The 26309-nt window shown below is 45.0% G+C and overlaps 1 protein-coding gene across 1 annotated transcript in view; it reads left to right on the forward strand.

Moving 5' to 3' along the window:
* The first annotated feature begins 241 nt into the window (after positions 1–241).
* The window catches only part of JCAD (junctional cadherin 5 associated), a 66971-nt gene continuing 40903 nt past the window's right edge, over positions 242–26309 (forward strand). Inside the window, exon 1 of the mRNA XM_064636502.1 lies at positions 242–400. The gene's annotated coding sequence lies outside the window, so the exon portion shown is untranslated. The remainder of the gene's footprint in view (positions 401–26309) is intronic.

Below are 26309 nucleotides of genomic sequence, written 5' to 3' on the forward strand. Positions count from 1 at the left end.
GGAAAGAACACAAAAGTATGTTATCTTATTCCTCTGGAATTTTCCACAGTTATTTAGCATGTTAGTTTAAGCATAATTGGTTAGTGGGCTCTTGAAATTTATATCTTAGCAGTACTTATTTACATCAGGCTAAAAGTAGTTCATTTCTGTTGAGGTAAATGTGAAGCATTAGATTGCAAACGTACCTAATCCATCTCTCCTCCCCCATGACTAGAAATCCTGTGGTTAAAATAACACAGCCTCTATTCAGAGCACAAACTTAGAGCTGCTAGCAGGAGCAGGCTTGGGATTTAAACAACTCTCAGCAGATGAGTCTGTTCAAGGGTCTTTTTTGGGTTTGTTTTTCACCCTACTTCTGATCCATGAAAGGAAACCAGGCTCTCTCCTCTGGGCAAGCAAGGTAAAGATTTTCTTCATTCTGTATATGGTTGCATGTGCTTGTAAAAGAGCTTATAAATGTGATTGCAAAAATACTGTTGCAAATGCAATTGTAAAAATGTTGCTGTTATAAAGCAAGAAGTGTTTGGCAAATGGCTTCACAACCTTTAACTGTTCTTTTGGTCTGGCTATTTCCACATAACAGTGAAGTGATGAAAAGATAAATCTTGCACAGAAAAGCAAAGAGCAGTGATTTTTCCTCACACATTAGAGAGGCTGAGCATGTAGGCAACATAGGAAATAGCAAATCCAGGTGCTATTGCAATCAAGCCAGACTAAAGCAAAACTGGCATTTTGTTAACTGCCAGGTATAGTCCCTCCTCGGTTTGTCCAGCTGCTCTAATCCCTTTTGGGAGGCTGAGGCTGTGCTGGAGGATGGCACTGAGTCTGTTTACAGAGTGTATGCTAATGCTGCTCCAGTGTGACTCGTACAGTAACAGCAGAACCGTGCTTTCAGAAATGTTTGGATGCGGTGTGCCAGATAATTAACTGCCTTTATTTGCTCTTATTGCTTTCCAAGTCATAGGGGATGTAGAAAAGCATCATCTTTTCCTTGAATCCTTATTTTATTTGAAATCCAGGAAACAAGCATGATGTCTGTGCTAATGCCTGTGGAACTGTACTCCCAGTGCCAGAGTCTGTTAACTCTCCCAGCCCTGTGCTGTGACTCACAGGGGATCCCAAGTACCAAATCAGTCCTCCTGCACCATGGTGTTCAAACACAGCAGGTCGAGCTGCTGGGTAATATGGAAACACCATTACTCAGATTTTTGCTTGATTTAAAAAAATCACTGCCCCTCCTTGCCCCAAGGCATGGGGCAGTGTGGGCACAGTGGCAGGGGGAGAATTGAGGCACTGAACAAACACTGCTCCAGGTGCTACCTTTCCAGGGCTAGAGAAAGCCTTGTTTCCCACCTAGAGATGCTCCCTTTCCTCTTCCCCTACTTTCAGCTCCCTTTACCCTTCCTTGAGTGAGACAGGATGGTTTCACATTGTCCTGTCTGCAATCACTGTCCTCCCACCTAGCCCCTGCTGTCCCACAGCCATGTCACCCTGGCAGCAGGCACTCCACTCCTCTGCTCAACCAGAGAAAAGAGGACTCTGCTTAGCACACCAGGTCCCTCACAGTACAGAGCTGCCACACTGAGGGGAAGCCTTCCGGCTGGCAAAGGTGCCCTCGTCCCTTGAGCCAACAGTGCTGCTTTGTCCTGAAGGGAGAAATGCAGCTTTATCACTTGGGTGCCCGGCACAGGGAGGGACAAGCAGGGCTATAAGGAATACAAACACTCTGCTTTCCCCAACACTCATGTAAGAGCACGCTGTGGCAGAGAGGCAGCTCGGAGGAGAGAGAATATGTGCAGAACAAAGAAATGCGGTCAGGCAGGAACTATAAAATTCCAACATAGAAAGTGGAGCTGATGTCATTTTAACGTCCCAAGCAGTGCCAAGAATTCTAAGCTCCATATCAAGATTCAGTGCAAAACCCCTACAAATTCACAACTTGTTCTTGTGGAAAAACTAACTTTTATGGAAAATATGCATGGGAACATGCCAGAGGACTGTGTTGCTTTATTTCTTTTATTAATTTTGAATACATTAGTTCAGAGAGCAATCTCATTTTAGCATCAGCTGCCTCTATCCAAGAAGCTGAAGCTGACATATCCTGCTCGCAAATACTGGAGGCGAGGGAACTGTGGTTTTTCGAAGGATCGATTGTTAGTTGGGAAGAGCTGCTTGAGTAGGAAGGGGTGTGGGAAGACTCAGTGGGATGACTGAGTTAACAGTTTTTTACTGGTGACATATCTGAATCGTGATCAGATGCACCTGAATGGAACAGCATCATCAGCTATTATAACTCTGAATGCGTCAGCAGTGGGATCGCATGCGGCTCCTGTGATAAAGGTTACTCATATCTGTCCTGCTAAAAGACCGCCTTTGCTGCTGCTTATAACTTTGTCAGACTTGAACAGTTTAGGCTGAGTTCTTCCAACTTGATTGTCTACCTTGGGCTAAGTTCTTTTCTGGAAAATTTCAGCCAAAACTGTCCAGCCAATTTTGTCCATTCCAAGAATGAGCACAGGGAAAAAGGAATTGTTGTCCAACTTGAAAAAAATGAAAGGAAGAAACGGGAGGGGGGAACCTGGTGATTCTTTCCTTGGATAGTTCTTATCCCTCTGTGCTTCGGAGCTAAGATCTGAAATTTGGCAGCTCTGTCTTAGGAATGTGATTTTTTTTTTTTTTTTAACTTTGCAAATCTCCTCCAATTTGGCTTAGTGATAGCCTTTGAAGGGAAAAAATAGCAACTTATTAGGGACGTGCTAGGGCTGAGTAGTCAAAATCCACTGAGATTCCTTCTCACATGAGCAAGCTCAGCCCAGTGCTGACCCCAGTGCTCCTGTGCAAGCAGTCAGTGCTACCAAGTTTCTGCTGATCCTGCTGCTTCCCCACAGATCTGCAGGGATCAGGCTACCTGTGTCCCCTCTCTGCAGTCCGAGAACTATCCCCAGCTCTAGAAGCAGGATGAAGATGGGCTGTCCATGTAATGCTGCTCAGGGCAGAGGTGTTGGTCAATGCAAAGGCAGGCAGGGAACAATACACTCTGATTCTTTCCTGGCACAGCCAGGAGGCAGACAGGGACTCTGGGGACACTGAGCTAAGCAAACATCTGGTACTGGTTGCTAAAGCTGAAGGATTGCATGGGACTGGGATGGGATCACATGGGACTGGGATGGTACTTCACATAGTACAAGTGAGGAGTCAGGGGACTTGGGAGCAGGGCAGGAAGGTGTGTTGTCAAGATGTGAGCCATAGGGAGAGTCTGGACCCTGCCAGAGCTCAACATGAAACCTGAGCTGCTCTATCCATGGTTCCTTTTTCGGACTATGAGTGTTACCTCTCAGAATTGGCTTCAGTCCTGCTCTCCCTGCAGGGTTTTCTGTGCCAGGTCTTGCCGAGGCTTTCCCCAGTCTGCAGTCAGTAGTTACACGGTGTGCCCACGCATCTGCAAGTGCCATAAGACCCTGCTACCAAATGTCCACTTCCATGTTTGGAGTTGATGGAAGCTCTGCCTCGAGCAAGTTCAGTGTGCCTGATGCTGAACACTTTTGCACAGCCCCAGCCCCAGCTATGTCTGTTGGTCATCCCTCGGTCTCAGCTCATGACCTTGAAGCACTGGCCTGTAGGACCCATGAAGCCTGCAAGGGTGGATGTGGGCATGGGTCTTGCTGCAGGGAAGGCCCAGCACTGTGGTGGGGGACAGCTGGGATGAGTGACCAAGGCAGAGCCCTGATAAACTGATGCTTGGTGTAACCAAGATATTTGCTTACATGTCTGTGTCTGTTTCCATTTTGTTCAAGTGGCTAAAGAACCACCACACCCTTAATGGAGGTACCAGAGCGTCCAGATATTATAGGGAGATGTGTCATTGTAATTCCCAAATGTTGGGAAAATCAGTAATTCTTACTAAGAGGAGGACTTGGGAAGAAAATAAAGCCTAGGACCACACTGAACTCTAAGGAAAAAAAAAATAATTCTAAATAACATTGCCAGTGAAGACAGTCCATGCTGTACCATGGGATAAAGTTGAGATCTCTGACAAAACACTGTGTGATCATGTAATAAGCGTATCATAACAGATAGCACAAAGGAGGCCTAATTCTGGCATCTCTTCCCTCATGGATTTTTCAGTCATAACTGTACTCTTATAGCCTATTTTTATATGCAATGCATATGCAACATTTGGGGACAGATGGTGAAATCTCAGTGTTCATTGTGCCTCTTGACGTGATTTCCACATCGGAAGGTAGGGATCTGCAGTCTGCTTGTTTCCGCTGCTGCTGAAGTGTCAAAGAAAGGTGATTTCCTTCACTTCTTGTATGACGATAGACTGTGGAGCATCCTGAACAGCCTCTCCTTCCACATAGACAGGCAGTTAAGATTCATTATCCTGGAGGCCCATGCACACACCAGGACTCAGCTCTGCAAGACTGTGTAAAAACAAAGACCAGAAGAACAGGAGCTGACAATGTGAGAAGACCAGAGCTGCCTACAGACAGCTACTGGGAGAGGAAGGAGTTCTGGAGTGCTGGCCAGCGTGTTAGGCAGTACTTGCTTCACACCATCAGCCTTGCCTTTGTCAAGGATGTCACAAACAGGAGTTTTAAGCAGGGATTTGCAAGAGAACTGAAACAGAAAATGAAAAGGAGTGATGGATACTTATGGGCTTCTACTCCAAGTGTCATGGAAGAAAATGGATACCCATAACCTTTGATGCTGGAGGAATGCAGATGGGTGGAGTGGAGACTGACAAAGGACCAGAGATGCTTATGGGGGATGTCACTGTGGAAGTCGTCACAAAACTAATAAATCCAGGAGGATGTTGCTGTTACAACTTTGATGAGATGAATGAAGCAGACAGGTCTGTGCATAAAGTTTCTCACACAGATCTGAAAGAGCTACATCCTCCTCATCTGCACCCTGGATGGTCCTACTTCACATAGGGGATCTGCCATATCTTCAGATGCATCCACGAAATACACATCACCTGAGTTGCATTACCTTTACAGAATCCTTCAATTTCAGGGACACTTTGGAAAATGTGATTTTTTTGGTGCTCTGTTGTTTTTCAACTCAAATGCAGAAGGGGATTGAATATGCAATCATATCAGGGAAGAAAAACTCACTTCTGATAAGGCAAAGGCCTTACCTTTTTCACAAAAGAAAGAAAGGCTAGCACAGGGTGAGGAGGATGAACATTTCAGCCTTTTACACTGCTGAAAACTATTTGGGAAACCCCTCAGGTTTGCCACACTGAGACAAGTGTTGTGAATTGCCCTAAGTCCCTTTTAATCAATTCATTTATAACATTGTTGTGAATCCCATCATCCAAGTCTATGTAAGAGACTTATGACATACAGTGATTCCTAATAACCTCAAGCTCACTGAGGGTTTTTAGCTGCTTGTGGCCTTTGAGCATGCTTTCACTTTTGTTTAGATGTCTTGCCCCTCAGCAGTGAATTTCTTTTGTTTTCTCTTCTGATACTACCGGATGGCTATTCACACCCTTGGCATTGTCTACCTGAAGGGCAAGAAGCACCTCCTTGTATCCCACCTCTGACAGTGCATGGCGCTAAGTTTTGGCTGTACCAAACTCATGGCACAAGGTGACTCCAAGTCTGTAGCCACCACACACAATAAACTCATCTGAGTTGCCATCCGCGAGCCTCAACCAAATCAAGCAGGATTTTAAAGTGAACCTCTGTTGTAATGAGCAGCCCTCTAACACCAAGGCTGTGATTGTATGTCCATCAAAGACTGTCCAACACATGTGATGGGTCATGCATGACCAGCCATACCCACCTTTTTCCCCTTCTCCTTAGGCACACAGTCCTACTGCTGCATGTTGGGTTGCAGCAACCTGTGGAGCTAAACCTGCACTTCCATCCCCAGCCATCTCATCAGACAAAATGCAGAATGGCTTACTTACACAGCACATCCAGTGCTGGGACTGCCAGGGTTTGCATCCCTGCTGCACCTGGGCACTAGGCAGAAATGGTGTTGTCAAGAACCTGTCTCAGAGAAAGAGAATCAAAGGAAATTGTATTCTCCTCCTCTGACACCTTCGCTTGTAATGGATTGTTTTGGCCTCTTGCATATGCGTAATCAAACACTGCTGCTTTGCACATGCTACAGCTCACTGTGTTTAAACTGAGAGGAATCTCCCTTAAATATTTATTTAAACAATAACATCCCTTGAGCTCTTTAGAAATTGCTCTACAAGATTGACCCCAAATGCTTTTCTAAAAATTTATTTGTACTGCTTTTCTGCCTGCTCACTGTGCTGTGGGCCAGCACCTCCTTCTGTCAGGGCTACAGATCAGAAAGCCATTGCCTGCTCCACAGGACTGAGGAACCCAGCCCTCAAATCATGCCAGCAGCTCCCAGAGTCATAGGACAGAGTTTCAGCAGTCATATTGTTTCTGTCCCCTGAATTCAACAACCCTTTAACTTTCAGGAATAGGCTTCTTTCAGACACAGATACTCCTTTTCAGGTGCTCTGAGAGCCATCTCTTCCTACTGGTACCCACACACAACAGCTGAGGCTGGAAACGCAGTGATGCCAACCCTCTGTGGCTTGCAAGAGCTGGGGAAGTGAGGGAAAGCTGAGGCTGCTGCTACCTTTCAATATAATTTAAATTATAACTTCATAGCCTGCAGTTCTGGGAATTTTCTGAGCAAAAGACCCTAAAGACACATAAAACACACAACATGCTCTACACTATTCAATTGGAGTCTGCAAATCTAAGGACTCATCACCCAAAATAAATATATTTTTATATTGTACATAAAAGAGGGGATTCAAACTCTTCACTAAGCAGACCATTTTTTTTGTATTTAGTTTTAGCTAAAGGTGGACTTTCACCAAAGTGTTGGTTGTATTAATGTTATCTGTTAGAAAGTTTGCCCTAGATTATAGATCTTTAAGAGCAAATGGTGGAGAGCTACGGTCCTTCTTCTGCATTTCTAATTCCACATTCTTCCAGCATCTTGATTAATCTTTACTGGCAAAATCTTCATAGCCAACATGGGTTTGGGTAGAAACTGGATTACTCACTAGCAAAAGTAAGTGCAAAGAAGATAATTCATTATGCTGCTATTTAGCTATAATAGGCTCATCTCCTCATTCTAGGCTCTGTGTGGGTTTAGTCACAGGAGCTAAACTGGGGAGAAGTACCACAGCTTCTCTGAATCATTTTTATTCTTGCCCCCATTTTTTATTATTAATTACATCAAGGCATATCTCCAAGGAGACCAAGGGCAATGCCATCAGTCCCTTAGGTCCCCCCTAAATCTGTGCTTGCTTTGCTAAGTGCATCACTCTTTGGCTGGTCCCTTGCGAGGAAGAGGCAGGCTGCATTTTGCTTCAGACCTTTCTTGTTCTGAGTGCAGATTTCAACAGACTAAATGAAAAGATACAGCCTTTTGAGAGTGAATGGTACTGGTGAAACTGGGAGATAATCAGCCTTTTCTGGTGGCTGAAGGCGATTGCAGAAACAGTTTTGAACATCAGGAGGACATTGAGTATTACTTTCCTCCCACAGAGAATGCAATATGTGGAATGTTTGCCTCAGATACAATTTTCCTTTTTCCAGTCTGAACTGGAAAGACCTCCTTGTACTTTTCTCTCCATTAGACAAGGCCACCGTCAGAAACATGGATGAAGTATCACAGTTCAATAATTTCAAATCAATGCTTCATTACTTTGCTCTGTTCAGAGGAAGCACATTTTTCTCTGCATGGGTATATAAAGCCTTTATCCAGCTTGCATACAACCAGCCATCTTGTGTCAGTGTAAGGGTCAATTCCCTCCTTTTAATTTCCTCCCATTCTTTATTTGCAGCATCTGGAGTGAATGTATCTGAAAGAGGATTTCCAGAATAAAGTGAGGGGTTTTTTTAATTTCTTGTCTGTACCAGTCAATCTGAACAGCTACTTAGTAGCAAGAAAGGGGCCTTTCATCCTCTCCTTCCAAACTTCTGCCTTGCATAGCCACTGGTCCCGGCATTTCCGTTTCATGGGAACTTCTGGAAGTCATACCTTTGTTCACAATCAGGTCAGAAAGTCAGATTGCAGAAAATTTGAGGGAACTACATAGTCCTACAACTGTTGTTTCAGACATGTCCAGTTCACTTAATTCCAGAAGCAAAACATTTTGATGGTTCAGAACTGAAACAACTTGTTTGCAATTCGATCTGAATGAAAAACTCTGACTACCTCGCAGTTGACACTAGTCTATACCCTCTCTTTTCTGCTTTGGCATCTCATGCGGACTTATGCTTGTCTACAGTTATTTTTCATCAGCTGGGCTGCAGGCACCTATAAGCCACGGCAGTCATACTCCTGTGTCATGTCACTGGAGATGGGAATACTTCTTTCGCCATGGATTAGGCTTCTCTCATGATCGTACACAGCTGTAATGGAAAGTATTCACCCAGAAGAGGGACTTCGGTGGTGTGACTCAAAGCACTGCAGCAGAAGTCCCATCTCCTTGTGGAAGCCCCTGGAGACCTGCAGTAAGGCACTGAAAAATGCAAGACTGAGGAAACCACTCATGTACCATGACCTGAAGCTGTGCCAGAAGAAGCAAGCCCACTCCTTTCACTGTACTGTTGTAAGGACTGGAGCTGCCTCCTTGACATGGTGATACTCACTTCCCAACCTCCATCCTCCTAGATTTGGAGAGGGAGCTTGAAGTGTGATGCTCCACATTTGTGCTGGCTGTCCTACCCACAAAACCAGCTGTTTCCTTCTGCCCAGTAAGTGCTGGAGAGTTGTGGACAGCCTGGGCATGGGTCAAAAGCAGAATTGGGAGCTGCGACCACTGTACCAGGCACCTCTGCAGGGGTCTCAGATGTTTGCATGGCCAAAAGGTCTGCTCAAAGAAGCATTGCTTTAATTCAGCCATGTTTGTGTGGCTTTGTGAGCACTGAAACAGCACTGTTGTTATTTATTAGGTAGAATACTGTCCAGTCCTGGGCCTGAACTCTCCAAACCAAAGCCTAGTATATACAATCAGTCTTGCCTCTCTCCAAACAGCATTCAGCATCAATCACAGCACTGTAAATTGTTTACACAAAACTGGAGACATCATAACTTATGAAATAGCTCTCTTGTCAGTCAGATAAGTAAATATTTCGAAAGATTGTGAACATCATGGCAAGCTTGAACTGCCCAGACCAGCTCCAAATGGATCCAAGTTAACAGGAGACCAGATTTGCCTTGCCTTTGATGTCCCTGCTCCAAATCAGGTTGAGAAGGGATCTGAAAACAAGCCTCCCTAAGGGAGGCTAATGCAGTTTTAAAGATGCTCAACCTTCTGTAGAGATAACAGGAGGAAGAAAACAATGGAAAGTGTTTGCAAAGGAACTGCCTGCTTGAAGCTGTAAATTTGAACTTGAGGGAGTCAGACCCTCCCCCTCCTTCTCCATGTGCTTCTCTCTTAACCCAAACAAAGTGAATGCCAGCAAGTTTCTCCTTCAGAAATGATCCAGCATTCATTCCTTGGGCCATAGCTAGAGGCTGCTGGGGTGGGTCCCAGTCTGTTGGTGAAATGGGTCCTGGCAGCACCTTCACACAACATCTTGTTTCAAGCAGCCATCCCACGGGCATGAGAAAGGGAATAGTGTTTGCATCGACTCCCATACTTCCATTACCTGCCAGTGGTAAGTCTCCATGGTTTTGAAAATAGACCATTGCACAGATAACTGCTTTGGAAACACTTGGAAATATGTTGTTTTATGAGATATTTGTTTCCAATCATTTCCAACAATTATTTGGGATCTTTTTCTTTGCAAGTTCGCTGAGTTGTACCAGTTCATCTCCTTTTCAAAGGGATCGTGTTACAGGCAGGAATGCAGAGTTGAAAGGACCTGAGTCTTTGCAATAGGAATTTGTTTTGGAAGCAAGCGAGTTGGAAGGAGAGGAAACGGGCAGCCCACCAAGGGCTTCAGCAGGATTATCCTACCCTTTCAGCAAGCCACAACCAGGGCAACTCATGAACTGAGGCTGAGCCTGCTTCCAGTTGGGGGTAGGAACAGACAGACTGCTCTTACCAGCAGTTTAATACAGCAGAGGATCTAGTCATGTTGTTTGATACCTCATCTGAAAAATCCCTCAGGCACAGACCTCACTAATGCGAATCATAGAATCCTAAAATATCCTGAGCTGGAAGGTCCCCCCAAAGATCATTGAGTCCAACTGTGGCAGCCACTACAAGTATTGGAAACATTCACATAGGTGAAGGTGGCTGTAGGCTACTGCTGTTGAGTCGCTGAGGTGCTGAGGAGGGCACTCCTCTGCACAGAGCCCCACTGAAGGCCAGGCACAAAATTCACCATCAGCTGAAGACTCACAGACTTGAAGTTAACGTGGTGCTGAGTCATTGGCTCAACTGCATGCTTGGCATTTATTCCCTTGGTACCTGACTGGTACCTCCTGTCCTGCATTTTCTTTAATAAGATTTTAGTTCTTAATCTTTCAAGTTACTTCAACACCTCCTGTTGCTGGTGCATCAGGTAGTTGTCTTAAAAGATATGTTTCCTTGCAGTGTTTTTATCACTTATTTAATGTCAGAGGCATGTATGAGGCTGTCCATGTTTGCAAAAAGACAGAGTTTTCATCCCAGGACTAAATGAAATGCTGCCAAGACAGCACAGTACAGACATAAATAAAACATAGGTTGTAGAGACCAACTGTCAGTGGTTCTCAGCTCCTTAAATATCTGTTCCTGTTTGTGCACAACCATATTTACTGGCATGCCTCAATGTATTCAGGATAAACTGACGACTGATTGAGAAAACAAGTTTAAAACCTCCCCAAAACCAAAAAAGAATAATTTTTTACTGTGGTAGCACAAGTGTGTGGATGCAGAGGGGAGATGGGAAAAGGCTGTAGAAGTAACACTGGCCTGGTGGCACAGAGGTCAGTGCAAAATGCCATCTATATGTTCATGTCCCATAGGTGCAGAGAGGGTTCACGCGTTGGAGTAAATGTTTCCCAATTCCTAGATACACATGATAGAAAATGACTGTATGCAGAAGGAAACATTCTGGGAATCTGCCAGAAAGAAAGGTGCTATTTTTCAAAAAAGAGCTGGAAAAACTCCAGCTCTGGGTCCATATCCAGCTCTAGCCTCCAGCCACGAATACTAACCTGCACTAATGCAGATACCACACCACCATAAGTGCCACAGCTCTTATGGGCTACATACCTGAACGGCATTGCTTACGTGGCTGTCACTGAACGGGGTGTCTCAGTACCTGTGACACAGTACCTGTCTCAGTATGCTGGAAGTACCTGTGGACATTCCAGGAGGAATAGCCTCCCACCACCTGGAGCCTCAAAGCCTCAGGACTCCCATACTGTGCAGGACCCCACAGCTCACACAGCCCATTGTACTTGTGTCCCTTCCCCCATACTGGGACAAGGGGTGAACCATCTTTTCCATCAATCACTGGATACATACTCTGCTGTCTTCTTTCTGAATAGGTGATGTGTTGGTAACTCTGAGGGAGGGTTGGGGAAAGGAGTCAGAAGGTTTCCATCTTCAAACTGCAGCTAGGCTAAGTCAAGACTGACACCTTTCCTGGGGACTGTTTAGAAACCAGAGTGATAAGGCTTTAGGCTTTGTTATAAGATGAAGGTACTATGGAGCTGTCTCTGTGCTACTGTTCCTATTGACCAGCACCTACAACAGGAAGTTTGCAGTGGGGGTAGATTTGCCCTTAACTAAGTGTATTTCTTTTCCAATCTTCATTGCAACGTGTCACTGTTTTTTCAAGCATTAGTGATTTTTCTCCCCCCCCTTAACATTGTCTCTGATTTCTGTGTCATGAGGGGGAGTATTGTCAGATCACATTCTCATGACGGGAGAGGCAGAAAATCCGTTCTGTATATCATGTGACCTTGGCTTCCAACACCACAAAGGATTTCTTCAAGCCCTGCTCATTATCTCGTTTTATACTTTAAAAGAAAAATGAAAATGCTGGTGACAAATGGCCTCGTTTATCACATTTAATTGACTGACTGTTCTTTTAAGCCTCTGAAACACACATTTTGGGCCAAAGCACTGGAAAAAGAACATGCCATTTACCCTGGTCTCCTGCCAGGTCACATTAAAAAATGTTCAGGAGTTTTTTTCTAGACCAGTACATGGAGCAGGAGTGAGTGGGTGCACTCTCACCCTAGAATCCTTTCCTCCTGGTTTCCACCAACTCCGGCAGTGTCAGCCCTTTCCCAAACAAGCAGCAGAAGTGGGGTTGCAGTGAAACTGTTATGGGAAGGGCAAACCCATTTCAAAGTCGTATGTGAAAGGTATCAGTACTTCCTAGTTTGACTTAAGGAAGTGCCTAGAATGGACCCTGGGGGTCTCCCTTCATCCCAGAACTAACAACAGAAGTAACCAACATCTTCAGTGACAGCTTGGGCAAGGGGAAAATGAAACAATGAGCTTGTTTCAACTATGGCAGTCTTATGCTGGCTGTAGGCTGCAGGAATGACAAAATGGAGATAAGGATTGAAAATCCCAAAGATGCAGTTTGGGAGGGATGAATTCACACCTCTCCCCCGTGTCCCTGAGCCAGGCTGGGGCTGACTGCCCTGGGCTGCTGGTCGGCTCCAAGGGCCTGCAGATTGTGATGGGTCATGGGCTACCTGAGTACCTATAATGTCATACTGTTGCAAACAAAAAAACCCAAACACCATTTTGGAGTACATAAATAGAAATGCAGTATGTAAGACATCTCCCTTCCCTCAGTTCAGCTCCTCTTTCTAGTGTGACAGTGCACCTAAAGATTTTTTTATGGATAGAGATGTTATTCCTCAAAAGAGGTTTATACAGGTATGAGTGGGAAGGTAGGCTAAAGAAAATGAGTTTCTTTAAAAGAGAGATGTCTAAAGGGAGAAAAAATTGCTTTCAAGCACATAAGCTCACAAGCTGAGCAACAAGAAAATGAATAAACTGTCCTCTGTCTCTGCCGTAGATATCAGCCACATGTTAAATTTTCAGTAAGAGTCTATACTAGGTCTGGCTGGGAGGGAGTTTAGAAAAATTTAAGACAGATTTAAGAAATGTTCCTAATAGTAGGTGTAGTAAAACACTGACATACTTTGTCTCGGGAGACTGTGGAGGTTCTGTTATTAAGGATTTTTAAGAACAGGTTATCCAGACATCTGTAAGGACTGACCTAGGCATGTGGTGAAAGGATGGACTGGAGCCAGCCAGAGTCCCTGGGGTCTGTTTGCATGACATTTTCATCACAGTAATGTGAACACAAGACTCTTCTTATAAAGTACTAAAAACACCACCCTGGTATCTAAACAGCCCCCAGGAAAGGTGTCAATCTCGACTTAGCCTAGCTACAGTTTGAAGATGGAAACCTTCTGACTCCTTTCCCCAACCCACCCTCAGACAAACCTGTTCAAAAGGGCCAATGAACCTGCAATGCACAGAAATCTCTCCCTTCCTGTTCTCTGCTGGCCTGGGATCCCTGAGCTGGAAAGTACAGTGACAGGACCTTTGTCCCAAGATGCACCTGTGTCCCATGCCCTGGGAGAGTCATTCCCACATTCCTGCTCCTTCCCATGGCAACACATACAGGGCACCCCAAAGCCCAGTGCCACCCTCCAAGGCTGCTCACCCTCGAGGAGACCTGGTCCCTCTGCAGCCCCAGCCACCCCACACTGACCACCAGGGGACTCGGCTTTGCATCCAAAGTAAAAGATTGACACAAATCCTGCTGTCTCCATTAGCCACTCATCTAATCCCCATGATGTCAGCTGGGTTTCTGTGGCAGGATTTGGCCCACTGCTGAAGAGCTCTGGGTTTTATTCCCCTGCCTCTGGCCAGTGGTGGCAGTAGGAGGCTGCACATGTGAGCCTGCAGTAGGAGCCTGCTCTGGTATTTTAGACACCTAGCAAAATTCACTGCCAAGTTTTGTTCACCTAGGTGGGAAAATGCAACAGAAGGGTGTTTCCTGAAGAATGCAGAAGAATCCCACCATGCAGTTCCTCTTTAACTACACAGCACATACATATATATGTATATGGCTTTGATTATACCTATGTGTATAAATATATATATATATATTGCAATTATACTGTTGATATGTTTTCTACAAGCACAGTTTCTGTAGCTATGTTACACATGTGGCAGGGGAAGGAAAGGAAGAGAAGGAAGGAGAGGAAACCGCTGCTGCACACAGTGGCTCTCCTCTAACCCCCATTTTTTACGCTGATGGAATGCACCCTGTGACTGTTTCTACTATTTAAGGAAAAAGGTTCCTATACAAAATCCTTTGGTTTTGAAGTGATCCTTTTATAGGCATAAAGAGATTTTTCCACATCCCTCTATTTGATTTCTTTTTTTTACTCAGACCTGGCTACTCCAATAGATATTTGCAGAATATCATGCACTGGAATCAGACACTTCATTACTATTCTTGGTACTAGAGATCAAATATCCCACCAATTTACCACATAAATCCATGGGGATGCAAACTGAAGTCAGTTTAGCTGTAGGGCAGTGCAACAGAGTTGAATTTGGTCCCACACCCATCCCAAGGGATTTTGAGCTGGCAGTGACCCATCACAGAATCGAACATGTTCTATGTTCTGCAGAGGATTCGCCTACTCCTGGGCTTATCAGTGGTGGTGAATATTAAAGGAATTTGTAATCTTATTGATTTGGAATAACTATATGTTAACCTTGAGTTAATAATGCAGGTTTTTAGGGGGCTTATCTTAAACAGAAGTTGGATGCAATGCACAGCCTGCACCTGGAACAGGACCTGAACACTCATCTCTCCTGTCCCAGAAGTGGGAGACGTGGCATTCACATCTGGTCAGGCCCAGAAAGCAGTGAGCACATCCAGCATCCTGGACAGTGGGTTGCTGGCAGTGATGTGAGACAGGGTGGTGATGTCTGGGGTGTGGTTGTGGGCTCTCCTGCAGGAAGACTTGTGCAGGCAGCACACATCATATGCGGGGTCTTGGGTGGAAGACATACAGCACAAGGGCAGATGCTGAGCTTCTTGGTCCAGCTAAAATATTGGGATATGACAAAGCAAAGCAAAGCAAATCTTAGGGATTTCAAAGCAAGTCCATAGACACCTGAGAGTTCCCTGTCTCCCGCTTCAGGCAACAGCACCCTTGAGGGCATTTGGGCACAAGTGCTAAGCTGGGGATCTAAAAGCAGTGTTACACAGCTCAGTGCTTTGTAAGGACCAACAAAATCTTCAGTTTATTCTTCCAGACTATACAGTCATATACTGTGCTGGAGGCAGCTTTCTGCACAAAACTACACGCCAAGGGATTTACAGAGCTCCAGTAGCCACTCAGTGCCAGATGTCTATTATCTCATCACATACACATGCTGCACAACGATGCTGGTGCTAATACTTTCCTTCACCACTGCAGAGACATGCCTGGTACCACCAGTTCGTGCTGACATAAATAACAACCTGTCCAAGCATCTCCTCAAAAGCGCTGGGGGAAGGGGGAAGAACGTATGTTCCAGATGGAAATGCAACCAGGGGTTGTGCCTTTGGTGGCTTTGAGTTATGTAATTTTATCTCAATGCAACCTGAGAGGGAGTGATTCCTCCACAAACTGCATTGTATTTGGCTGCTTACAGTTACTTTTTTATGACTGTAGTGGGACTGGTAATAGGGACGATGAAAAAACTACTGCAAAGCAGCTGAGACCCCAGTATATTGTAAAAAATTAACCTGCTAGGTGGTTCCCCCTTGACAGATGAGGTATGTTCACTTATTCCTGCTTGAAAGTTATGTAAACCTCTGACTTCAGAGGAATAAATTTTGATTTACTCCCACACTGAATGAGTGGGCAATGCCGAAGCTGAATTTTGGATCAGTGGTACAGATCTCAACTCTACAGGTTTTCAGGATTTTCAATTTGAAATCACCTTTAACTGTATGTGAGGCCACCACAGAAAATTATGTGATCCACTTCTGATTCCAACTCATCTAGCAGGAATGAGTAAGCCCAGGCTGAAGATATACTGACAGAATGGGGATGAAAAACTAAATGGTGCCTGCTCATAGAGGGACAAACTCGTAGCACCCTCCCAAATTGTGGGTGGTCTATTGTGCATTGCGCTAGTCAATGAGAACATTATACTCATACATGCAAACGTAATTTGAAAAAACATTATATAAACAAACAAAGATTGTATTGTAACCTCATCATTTGCACACACTGAGCCTTGGCCCTCCCTTCCTCTTGAGTACATAGTAGCCTCTTCAAAATCCTGAAATTTGATTTTAAAAAAAGAATGAAGTGGGCGTTAACTTAGCGTAGAAGTACACAAGACCATTGATGACTCTGTTTTCATCTACACAGAGCATAAGGCAACCAGATGATTTATTTTTATTGGCACTGCTGGCAGATAAGCTTCCACTATAATGAAGGAGAGAAGTGTGGGTTGGCCCAGCCTGTCAGTCAGAGTGTGCCCAGCAGAAAACCCAATTCAGTAATTACATCCTCCTTAAGGACATGCTGTGGAGGAAGGGCTAGGATCCCTGCTTCTCCCATGGCACTCAGAAATAACCAGGAGTGCTCCAAGTCCACAAAGGACTCGGGTTGTTGTTGATTTTTGCAAATGCTGCGGCATGTCATGGGACATCACAGATATGCTACAACTGAATGAAAAATGTTCAAATTAAAATAACAACTAAACTCTGAGACTGAAAAATAGAAATTCTCTATAAATGTGCCACCAACCCCTTCCCAGACTTCAGCAGAGTGAAGGAAAGAGCAAGATGGTGCATCTTCTCTTGGAGAGCTGCAGCCTGCAGAGGCTCACCAGCTCCCAGGGAAGCCCACTGGCTTCTCCCCCTCTCCCAGGCAGACATAGCTCCATGTGCCCCCTCCCTCAGTGGCTGTCAAACCTGTTTGCAAATATCACCTCCTGCATCACTTCACCTCCTGCCTGGGAGAGATACTGTGTTTATTCTCATTTCTCCCGTGCCTGCTTCAGCAAGGGTTTCTGGTGCACAGAGCTCACAGCAACAAACTTCCCTTTGACTATACCTCTCCTGGCTTCTACAAAACTAACACTTTGGGTTCACCTGGACTCTGGAATTAAGAGGACAAACTTTTGATGGATATTCTCACTCTTGCCAAGTTATGGCTAATTTATCCAGATCCTACCCTTTCTTTGAAGGAGACCTTGACTATCATGCAAATTACATTTTTACCGTGTTCATCTGAGATCTCAAGTGGGAAAGGAATTTTTTTTTATTAAAGACTGCTAGAGAATTCTATCAAGTAAAAAGACCATGAATACAAATGAATGATCAGGAAAGAATATTAAATGATATTAACAGCCCTAGAGAATTCCTCCATAGCTTTAAATTTCTGTGCTGTGAGTTTGTGTGCCTCCACAGTAGTTCAGTAGTACTCACACTTCCTGGACAATAGCAGCATACTTTGAATTCACTTCTGCTTGGAAACAAGGCAACTCTTCTGCAGCTTCAAGGCCAACAACAAAGACATCTCAAAGAAGAGAAAATCACAGTTCCATATACACATGCACATGCTTTCGGCAAGTCTGAAAGCATCTGCAGTGGGGAGCAGAGCTACTCAGACTTTTGAGATTTAGAAATGTTCTTCCCAAAACTAAAATTTTGTCACTGTTTTTTTAAAGTCGATTGTTGCAGGAAAATGTTGCTTTTGAACAAGTGTTCTGCAGTGTATTTAAAAAAGTTGTAAATTAAGTCTGCAATCTTTGAAAAACAAAATACCTTAAGAAATTTGAATGTCTTTTGTCCAGCTCTGGTACCAAGTACATAACAATTCAAAAAATATCAAATGATGTTCTTTATATTTGGGTTTTTTTCATCTCGTTTGTCCATCTCTTTTGTACCCCCAAAAGCTGGCTACCTCCTGTCTTTCCTGCATGCCTTACTGAATCATTTCACCTTAGTAGCCCCAGGACCTCAACACCAACATCACTCTAGTGGAACCTGCATTCTGGAGAGGGGTGAGCATCCCCCCATGCCTGCTATGCAGGGGGGGAGCTGCACCCTGGACCACACACGGGCCTTTATGGGACACTCCAGATCAGACCCCCGGATGAGTGCTGAGTCCAGGGATGCTCCTGTGCTCCTTCTCCTTCCTGTTTCTCAGCCAGAGCTTCACAAAGGTCTGAGTTTCCTCCACCCAGCAGCTGGGCATGCTCAGTGCTTTCTGCTGCTGGCATTGCAGATCAGGCTTCAGAGGGCAATGTGCTTTCCTTGATGAAATCTGTTTGGAAACGGTAAAGATCTGAGGGCTCCCTCAGCCAGAAAATCAAATTTGGTTTACCTGAATGTCAGGTCATCTGGGATGGAGTTAATAAACAGATAGAGATGCATTGGGACAAATAGTGATGGAATGGCTTATGGGGGCCTGTGAGGTCCCAGCAGGGTCCGGCCCTTTGAGCTGCCTCAGCACTGCCTTGTGTGCCCCACTGCCCTCCCAGCAGCCAGGACGCACCTGGGCAAAGGGCAGGTGGTGCTGGGGACAGACCCAACTCGTCACATGTCCCAAACCCATGGGGATTTCATGGCCTTGAAACACCTCCCCCATCAGGACTGGGTGACAGTGGCCATCAGAGCCACATGCTGCCCAGTGCAGATGGACAGACAGCACAACCTCACAAGCCTCCTCTTGTTGGGAAGTGCAGCTAAAACATCTAACTACTTACTTGTACCTGTCAGTCAGCGGGCCAGGCCCCACTGCTGCTGGGCTTCCAGTTCTGGGGACAGCAAAATGGACTGTCTTGTGATGCCGGGCTCATCCTACCTGCATTCTTAACCACATAGCCAAAGTCCTTAGGTTTTTTTCATCCTCTGAAAATATCTGTAGAGGTGGAACAAAGTGGATTATGCAAGGAAATCTTCCTATATAGTAGTTCTGAATATGCTGAACTGCTTGAGGAGAGATTCCTGCTCTGTTTGCTCCCCTCTCCCCCCCAGTGAATCCCACACATCATCTTTCCCTGGGCACATCCTGCCCAGTTTGGAGTCTGAGTACCCCATGCTGAGCTCAGAGTTTGTTTCCAACACGGGAGAAGAAGGCAAAACCCTCTATGAGCCGTGGGTTTGGCCTAGGACTGCTTGCACAGGCAGGGCTGTGCCCACACTGTCAGGAAGCTGTGTAGTGAGATACCTTGCTTTGGAAGAGGGGTCAGGGACAAAGACGAAAAATGAAGAAAACTGCTGAAAATGTGACTTCTGGTTGCCATGGCTGTAATCCTTTTCATAGCATCACAACACTGCAGCTGAAAGAGAAGTCAGGGGCACTGCCATGGGGATTTCATGGTCTTCAGAGAACACCTGGGGTAATGGCAGGTATTGCAAGGGACTCCTCTGGGCAGGCACAGGTTACAACAATGCTCCTTTCCACGAATGTTTTGGGGCCCTGGCATGCCTAGGTTAGGACTCCTGTTGCTGCCAAGGCATGAGTGCCCCCAAAGCAGGGACCCCACCACTGCATCCTCTACTCCTCTCCTTTTGAGCATCACACCACAAAATGGATGCAGTGGGGAGGGACCTCTGGAGGTACTCTTGGGATTCAGGTCACCAGCCCCTACCCTGTTTGCCCATCTCCTTCTAGTCAAAAATGATATTATTCCCTTCATCTGCCAGAGGCAGAAAAAAAATATGACTCAGATCTGATTTTGTATCACTGCAGTCAGATTTTCTGTGCTGTGCAGGGGAAACAATGAAAGGTGAAATCCCTGTAGGGAAGCATTTGCAAAATTCTGCGGGAAATTGGTATTACGGATAATTGTTTCCTGCTGAGGGGATCTAACAGAACTTTGCAGAAAAGCTGCCCTTTCCAGCAATATCCACTGCAGCATAGCCAGGCACAAGCATAAATATCTGTCTCTATCATAAATATGCTCTGCTGCACATTTTCCTCCTGCACCTGAAATTTAGTATTGGTTAATTCCACTGGGATTTCCTTTAAAAGAGACACCTTAGTGTAAATGATAAACCTGTTAAATTGCAAATGAGGTGAGATGGTGGGTGCTTTGCCCTCTGGAGCACCAAGGCTTTGATTCTTATTGGTATCTATTGAGACTTACCTGTTGAAAATGTGCACGGAAAATTATTGACTATCGGAACAAAATCTCCCGTCCTAAGCAGGTTCATGATGCCAGAAGGCACTTTTTTTTCACAGCATTTGGCTGAGCATAAAAAAAGATACTTACGAGCAGCTTCTTTTTTGTATCTGGTTCCCACTATTTTTGAGAGTATGTCCTTTATTTCTCCCTGTTGATGGTACCCCTTAAAATAAGTCAGTATTAGTAGAATATGACCATTAATGCGACTCTAGCTTTTACCATTGTATACAGTGATGGATATGCTTGTACATAGCCCCAAAAAAATCCTTTTATTTTCTCTAAGCCAAGACACCATTGTTGGGCTACTCTGAACTGCAATAGTGTTCACAGCGGATGGGAGAGTAGGTCTTCAGACACTCTCCTCTTCACTCTTCCACTGACTTTACCAAAGCAGACTGATGGCACTTGCTGGATCAGATACTGCTGTCCATTGAATGAAGCCCTCTTGCTCAGCTGTCTCTGACAGCTCTAAGTTTGAAGCAGCAGAAACTTTGACCAGACAAAAGAAAGCTTCTGCTTATAATTATCTTATAAAAAGAACAAAACCAAGAGCACTGTGACTGTTTTATTAAGAGTGTGCTTTGCTGCTCCCAACCTTTGCAAAAGCTATGATTCTGGCTCTCCAAGAATATTACTATTTGGACCTATTTCATATGGATCATGAAGGATAAAGACATTCCTGAAAACTCACTCGCCAGCTCTGCTGCTCTGCCAGCAGCAATAATTTGAGAAGGAATCATGGTCCCTTTGAGATACGGATCACAGCCTGGCTGGAGGATGGGGCCCAGCCAGACACACGTGCGTGGACAGATCTACAGGAGATTCACTTTCTGTTCCACAGTAGTCCTCATCTTCCCTCTTCTGCTGTTCTGCAGTTTTCCTGCTGAGGAGACATGTAGGCAGAAAAGACATCAAACCTCATCTTTCAGAAACATGCCTCCACATCGGGCTCTGCTCCTGATTGTGGGAAGAGGTGCCAACGGCAGAAGGCTGGAGCAGGAAGTGGTTCAGATCTCATGTTTTCCTTACATGTCTCAGTAATAGCTTTATGAAGAACTAGAGCATTTTTGCAGAACTGAAGAGTGCTGATGGCATCTGGTTTAACATGATAAACCGTGCTCGTCATCCTAAATTTTCTGACTATCAACTCAGCTCATCTGTTAGGTGGGTATAGTGACTCCCTGACATCATCAGGAGTGAATGTGTTACATCGATCAAGCCTTTTACAGTCCAGCTTGGAATTAGGTAAACTGCAGTAACTGAAGGGCTTAATGAGGAAAACAGCTTGCGCATGTAGAGCCCTACCTGAGACATGTATTGGAAAACTGCAAGTGTCTGTCACACGGAGCCCTAACTGCTTTATCAGATGAGAGGAGAGACCTGGCAAAGCTTAATGGTCTCATGGCAAGACACGTGAATGTGGTTGAAAAGATGTCTGTCAGAGCACCCAAACATGGTCAGGCTGCACACGCTTCCTTGGAAGTAATTGCTTTTTCAGGAGCAGGGTGAATAAGCTGCAGTAGAAGAGCAACTATGCTCTCTCTCACTCCCTGTAAGTCACTGGAGTTTGATCACTAGATTTCTGTAACTAAAAATAGTTACAGAAGTTACATTTTTGAGCTCTATCTTGAGGAAAGAGGCACATGGACAGATATGGTCTGCAATACAGTAGGAGTTATTGGAGGAATTTTATACCTTGTTAGGAACGCCTTTAAGTTTTTCTTGCAAAGATTTATTGACAGGTGGGAGTATGAGTGGATTTAAGCATGGAATGCCATGACCCATCCAGCTTCCACACATGCAGGAGATGCCAGACCTGAATTCAGCATTCCTTGTCAGGCCATCAGTAGCAAGGGCAGTGGAAGAGAGATCATCCATCTGCTGTGAAGGATATGTCAATCACTTCTATTCTGGACCCCTGCTAGAGAGCAGAAGGAGAGTGCTACATGGGGGAAAACATACTCAAGCCAGGCTAGTGGCAGCCTCTTCCCTCATCAGCATGAAGTCACCTTTGTGCCGTGCTCTTCATGACTCTCTAGCTGTGAAGAGTCAGTCAGCACCACCCTCCTCCATGGTGGCTATACCAAGGGGGAGGACCAGCATCGGCCACAGTCTGAGCAAGAGTAGCTGTGGTTGCTGAATGCAGAGCTCAGGGCACAACCACAGAATGTCTGAGTGATCCCAGACACAGCTACCTCATCTCCAGGGATGGACGGCCGAGACATAGGAGGCAGGCTCTGGTGGCCAAGCTCAGTCAAGATGGCAGCACCCGGAGTCAACCCATTGCAGAAGCCCAGGTTTTTAAGGAGATACAGGGAAGGGGCATACAAAAGGGGGAACCTAAGTCCTTAGGCAGCTGTGAATCGCTGTCTTGGATTTAGGCACCTAAGTGCTTTTTTGGACCTCATCCCAAATACTTCATTGAGTGAGTGTTGCATTAACAACAACCCAGTCAGAGGATAAGCAGCAACAGAAATGCTCCAAGCTGCTCTTTTAATGCATCCTAGAATGTGAACAAATGATTACTGCAGAAACAGCTGTACTGGGTTATGGTGTCATTGCCCCAAGCTGTTTCCTTCATCACTTGTACAAGGAAACACCCTTCAGCAGAACTTTCCTCACTGGCTTCACTGCAAAACCATCAGCCTAGTGAAGTCCAGAAATCTATCCAGGCTAGTAGCACTGACTTGGTGTTCTTGGTGTTGAAATGGGTGTGCAGCTCCCACTATCCATGCATCTGATCCTGTTAAAGAGGAAGGGGGCTCTTGACAGGTAGAGGAGGACAGCCTCTTAAAGTAGTATTGTTATTTTTGTAGGGATTGTTTGTCTCTATTATTGAATATGGCAACTTATAAGGACCTGAGCCATGCAATGAGTTTTCCAACTCACTCTTCATCTTCCCTTCTGAGATGTGTCAAGTACCTACATGGTTAGTGGTGCTGCTCATGACCACTAGGTTTATGTTAAATAGAAGGAGAACAGAGGCTCTTCTAGAAATGAAGGGAATAAAAAGATATGGCTGTGTGTGCCATTTTTCACTTTAGGCAAGTACTGACTTTGGAGGATACATGTTCAGGTGAACGCTGCCTGCAGGGCACAACAAAAGGGAGAGCTGAAGTAAGAAGGCTCAGTTCTATTTTAACTTTCTCCTTGGAGTGGATGCAGCTTGACTTCTCTGATGTAGTCTGCCTGGCTGTAAGTTGCACGTACAGAGGAGGGTTTAATCTCCTTTCAAACAGCCATTCATTCGAAGGCTGGCTGGCTGCTTTTCTCCCAGAGCACTCCAAAAGAGCTTGTACAAAGGACCTCCTTCTAGGTTCAGGTCTTTGTCAGATGAAGGGAAATCTTGTGAGGTTTCATTCCATCTACACAGAGGGGTGTGGGACCCCCAGAATATCGACTTGCCTGTGGGAGTGACTGGGTTTGGGCACACTGGCAATGCGATTAAAGAGTGTGTGGGGTGTAAATGTCCCACAGCACCCTGGTCTTTTAAACAGCCTGTCTCCTAAGGGGAGCCTGCATGATGCTTCTGTATCACAGTGCTGCAATATGCCCAAACATCAGGGGTGAAGCTTGAGCCAGGGGAAGAAAGGATGTGATAAATTAAGGCTTCAATGGTGCCTGTTTTTGATCTGAAGTACAGAAAATATAGTGAGGTACAGGTGTAAATTCCACTGATAAGTCTAGAAGCCCTCTAGTGAATTGGGGGCTGTATAAATTGTGCAGAAAGTGATCACAGAACTAAACCATTTAGTAAAACACACATGGATGCCTTTTGATTAATCTGAATGAGGCTCTGATTATAAAAAATCTTCTATTATTTTGGTGCTTGGTTCCATTTTCTCTCTGATCCTGGACAGAAGGAGAGAAATGGAAGAATTCAGCTTGACGAGGAAAGCTTTTTGATATGAGAGTTTGAACTTCTCTGCCTTCCAAGCAAGATTTCTTTGTAGTATCAGTATCAACTTCTAAAAAATAATTAATAGATGTCAATGACTTTCAAATCCAAATACAGTCCCTACAGACCTGCAAACCTTTAAGGTGCAGGCTGAGATTCTGCTGTTGGTGCTGCAATCCTTTGCACAGTTGCTGTAACTTAAAAAGTTATTGAACAAAACTGTGTTTCTGTAATGCTGTTCCGGTAAGTTCTTGGTAAAAGTACTTTCCAAAAAAAGTGTCTCCTATCTCTCCAAAAAGCAATCCCAGTGGAGAGCAGGTAAGAAATAGGGATGACATCAGCATCTGCAGAAGTGCATACCCTGCTGAATAAGAGAGCAAATGAGAGTTAAATTCAAGACTAAAATATGCATGCACAAGGCAAGTTTATTACTGTGGGGCTAAAACATATCCCCACTCACTCCTGTAAACCTGTCCACCAGCGAGTGGAAAGGAAGGAAAGCAGCTTGGCAAGGTGACTGTACGACGGGGATGCTCTGCACAGCTGTATTTTTCATTTTTTGGTTTCCCGCATGAAGCAGAGGTGGGTCTGTACCACCCCCACAGATAACAGCACACTCCCTGTGTGATTTCATAGTATAGTCAGGCATTTGGAGAAGATTTTTCTATGAGGAATGGATTTGAGTCATAATCCTTTGACCCCGTGGCCCATTCGAGACGGCCGTGACATGTCACTGCTCCCTGATAACGATTCTCCACGCCGCCTCTGCCTGCTCCCGTGGCGGTGAGCTGCTCTGGGGTGCGTGCACGTCCCTGGCCTCCCTCCAGAGCTCTGGGATCTGTGCAATCTCCAGTGTCAAGATGTGTTTGGATACGGAAAGCCACGACACTCTGTTATATATCAGATAGATAACAGGAGCATCCCCTCGCCTGAGGAGACAGATGCCTGGTGCTGGGTGTTGAGCGGCCAAGGGCCTGTCCATCTGCGGGCTTTCTGCCTGCTCTTTAACCCTAGATGACAGTCACATCTTCAAGGGGCTGTTCTTTGAAAGATAAACATAGCTTTTCTGGTTCAAAAATTACAAGTCATTCTCCCATTTTTTTTCTGTAACTGAGAAAGACTGTAATTTCAGCTTTTCGGGTGAGGCTCTTTGTGGGAACGCACTGACATGAAGGGGTCTTGCAAACTCTTGTTGAACTTTTTGAGTGCTCCCATTACAAACAAGCCTTTCTTCACTCTCTGCCCTTGCTACTGTGCTCAACTTCTTTTATGAAAAAACCCAAACAACCTACTATAGATAGCTTTCTCCCCTTTATCTCATAAAAGCAGCTTATATAGATCCACAGGAGGGAGGCACTATGTCAGAAAGGACAGTGCCGCCTTTTGAAAGCTAAGATTTTAAAATTTGTGTTACCACAGCTAAATGCTGAAATTGGTGAGTTAAATAGTTATTAATTCAGTCCTTATGAAACTAATATGGAACTATGACACAAAGCATTAATAAAAAGAGCCTTTTTATTGTGTATTAAAACATACTATTTCAGGGATGTCCTCCCTTCCCCAGTGTGAACCTGCGCTCCCCAGGGAAGGGCTTGCTGCAGAGGCTCCATCATGAGTGGTACCCAAAGCCATTCTGCTCAAAGCACAGCAAGTGCTGGGGGAAGGACAGTCACTCAAAGGCATTTATCTCCTGCCTTCTGAAGGCAAGCAGGAGGATTACCATGCCAATAGCTGGCCCACAGGCTAGAGCCACAGATCCGACTGCCCCTCCTGCTGCATGCCTTTGTCTGGCTGCCCACAGGTCCCTCAGCACTGCTGTGCCTCTCTATAGGGCAGTGACTTTGGCTGAGGGAAGGGGGTAACATGCTCTTCTGCCATCAGTATATATTTTTGTTTGTTCCTAATAAACCTCAGGGCTTCAGTTACATCTTGCAGCAGTGATTTTCACAGCCCAGATGTATCAGTGTAAATAAGTAAGGATCCTTTTGCCATCTTCCAGATAATTGTTTATGCATATATGTTCAGGAAAGGCAGGGGACATTCCCAAATGACCTCTACAGTTTCTACATAACTTCACATACTTATCACCCTGCTACTTGTGCTTCTCCTCCCCCAGGTTCTCTGCTATATCAGACTCTATTCTCCCAGATAAAGACCTGCTCAGCACCCATTATGCATTTGCAAGTTAAATTATATTACTATGTTTGCAGCTGTTTAGAAAATGAAGTTGCTTTTTTTTCCCCCCAAACTAAATTTGAAATTAGTTTCATGAAAAAAAAAAAA

The sequence above is a fragment of the Pseudopipra pipra genome, chromosome 1 (genome assembly GCF_036250125.1).
Source record: "Pseudopipra pipra isolate bDixPip1 chromosome 1, bDixPip1.hap1, whole genome shotgun sequence".
Lineage (NCBI taxonomy): Eukaryota > Metazoa > Chordata > Aves > Passeriformes > Pipridae > Pseudopipra > Pseudopipra pipra.